General features: G+C 78.6%; 1 non-coding gene across 1 annotated transcript; it reads left to right on the top strand.

The window, feature by feature from the left end:
- Nucleotides 1-1,971: 1,971 nt before the first annotated feature.
- Nucleotides 1,972-2,124, top strand: LOC135326875 (5.8S ribosomal RNA). Its single transcript, XR_010387083.1, has one exon. It is a non-coding gene; the product is annotated as a 5.8S ribosomal RNA (ribosomal RNA).
- Nucleotides 2,125-2,500: the final 376 nt, after the last annotated feature.

Here is a 2,500-nt window from a genome sequence, read left to right as displayed (position 1 = left end):
GGCGGGCTGCGGCGGAGCAGCCCGTCCGCAGAGACCTGCGGGGGCAGGCGTTCCGGGATGGCGCGCGGGGCGGGCGCCGGGCCCCCGAGCGGGGGGCGTCGCGTTGAGGCCAAGCGAGGCGACGGTTCGTGCCCGAGTGGGCGGCCCGAGCCACGGCTCTCCTCCCGGGTGCAGCTGCCACCCGGCGCCGGGTTACTGAGGGAAACCCCGGGCCCCGGGAGGAGGACGAGGTCGTGGCGGCGGGTGTCGGGCGCACCCCGCGGGCGGACGCTCCGCCGAGGGGCGCGGGGGCCGGCTGGCGGGTGCCGGGTTCCCCCTCCGCGTCCCGTCTCGTCGCCGCTGCCGAGGCTGCCGCCGTCGCCGCGAGGCGGCGGCGGCCCGGTGGCGGGCGGCGGCGGGGGAGGCACCCCCGCGGGGATTTCAGGTCGTTTCCCTCACCCCAGGGCCAGGTACCTAGCGCCCGCGCTTCTCCTGCCCCCCCCTCGGTGACCCACCCGTGTGGTCCCGTGTGCCAGCGTGCTCCTCCCGGGTGCCGCACCGTGCGTGCCGCACCGGCCGTGCCTTCCCCCCCCCCGCCTCGGCTTCCCCCCACCCCGGTCCTTCCTCCCCCGCGGTGGGGGTGGGGGGGGCGGGGAGGGAGGGAGCGAGCGAGAGAGGGGAGAGGGCCTCCGGCCACCGCGGCCGCCGGCAGCCGCCCCGGGCAGGGATGGCCATGGGCCCCGGGCTCCGGGCCCGAGGGTTCTCGGTTGGAGAGCCGGGCGGAGGTTTAAAGACTCGGGCGGCCCGATGCGACTCGCGGAGGCGGCCGGGCGTGCTGCCGGAGGGCCGGGGGGTCGGCGCGCGCGGGCGCCGCGCCCCCCCATGCCAGCCGGCGCGCCCCGTGCTCGCCCCGCGGGCAGCCGGGACGGAGAGGGGTTACCCTGCCCCCTCTCTCCGCGGTCTGGTCTCGGCGGAGAGACGCCGCGCGGTCGGCCTAGTTGCCGGCCTGCCTCGAGCGTTGCGAGCCGGGCGCGAGCGCGTGCTCGCCGCCGGGAGGGCGAGCCCCCACCGCGGGTGGTGCGGGCGCCGAGCCTCCGCGCGTCTCCTCCTTCTCCCTGGCCGGTGCTTCTGGGTCTTCCGCCGTGGCCGCCGTCGGCGGCGCCCTACCCTACGCGCCCGCCCCGGCACTCTGCCGTCCGGGGCGCCCGCCTCGCTCTGCCCCGCCCGGCTCCGCCAGGCAGCGGGGGGGCGGTGGTGGGGCGGCGGCGGGGGCGGCCCGCCCCGCTCTCCGCGTGGAGACGGGGAGAGCGGGCGCCGTCCCCGTCCGTGCCGCCTTGCCCGCCTGCCCGCCGCCGGGCGTCTGTCCGCGGAGGGGACGGGCGAGCGCGTGGCGTCACCCGCGAGGCGGTGTGTGCGGGCGCGCGGGGGTGTGGGCGCCGCGGCGGCGGCGGCGGCGGCGGTCGAGCCGGAGGGCCGGCGAGGCGAGCGGGGAGCTGGGAAGCGCGGGGCCGGCGGGCCGCAGGCGCGCGGGCGGCGGGGCGACGCCGCTCCCGGTGGCGGCCGGGCTCTGACGCCTGGGGCGGGGGGGGGGTGGTCTGCGGGGACGGACCCCCCCCAACATCCCGAGGCAGGCGGTGTGGCCGGCCCGCCGCTCCCTGCCGGGCCAGACCGAGCCGGGCGCCTGGGCCGGACTCGAAGCGAGACAGGGTTTGTCCCCAGGTCGGGAGCGAGGGCTCCCCGCCCTTCTCGTTCGGGTTTGCCCTTCGTTTCCCCCCCCCCTTTCTCTGTGCTTGTACGGTCAGTGAGGCAAGCCCCTCTCTTTCTCTCGCTCTCTCTCTCCTTCCGTCTCTGCCGTCCCTTGCTCAGCAGCCGGCGTCGGCGTGAGGAAGGGCGGTGGGGCGGAGGAGGAGGGGGCGGAGGAGGGGGGGCCCCCCAGGGGCTGCGAAAGCTGCCCGGTCCCCCCGCGCGCGCGGCGGGGACCGAAACCGAGACAACTCTTAGCGGTGGATCACTCGGCTCGTGCGTCGATGAAGAACGCAGCTAGCTGCGAGAATTAATGTGAATTGCAGGACACATTGATCATCGACACTTCGAACGCACTTGCGGCCCCGGGTTCCTCCCGGGGCTACGCCTGTCTGAGCGTCGCTTGACGGTCAATCGTCACCCGCGCCGTGGCGTGGGCGCAGCGGCGTGCCGCCCCTCGGTGGGTGTGGGGGGGGGCGCGGTTCGGGTGCGCCCGGCCGTGCCCGCCCTCCCCTCCGAGCCCGGCGGCTGCCGCCGCGCCGCGTGGCGCGCGCGGTGTGGCGCGGCTGGGGCGCCTCGCAGGCCCGTTGCCCCGGGGAGAGGGGGGGTGCTCTCCTTCCCCTCCCCGCGCGGCCGGGCCTTCGTCCCCCTAAGTGCAGACTCGGGAAACCCCCGCTCCCGGAGCGCCCGCGTCGCGGACTTCGTCCCGCCGGGCCCCCAGATCGGGTCGGTCGCGGTGGCCCGGCGCCCGGCGCCGCCCGCCCGCCCGCCACCACCG

Source organism: Dromaius novaehollandiae, unplaced genomic scaffold, assembly GCF_036370855.1.
Source record: "Dromaius novaehollandiae isolate bDroNov1 unplaced genomic scaffold, bDroNov1.hap1 HAP1_SCAFFOLD_76, whole genome shotgun sequence".
Lineage (NCBI taxonomy): Eukaryota > Metazoa > Chordata > Aves > Casuariiformes > Dromaiidae > Dromaius > Dromaius novaehollandiae.
The sequence above is the reverse complement of the archived record's forward strand: the minus strand, read 5'-3'. Positions and strand labels throughout refer to the sequence as shown.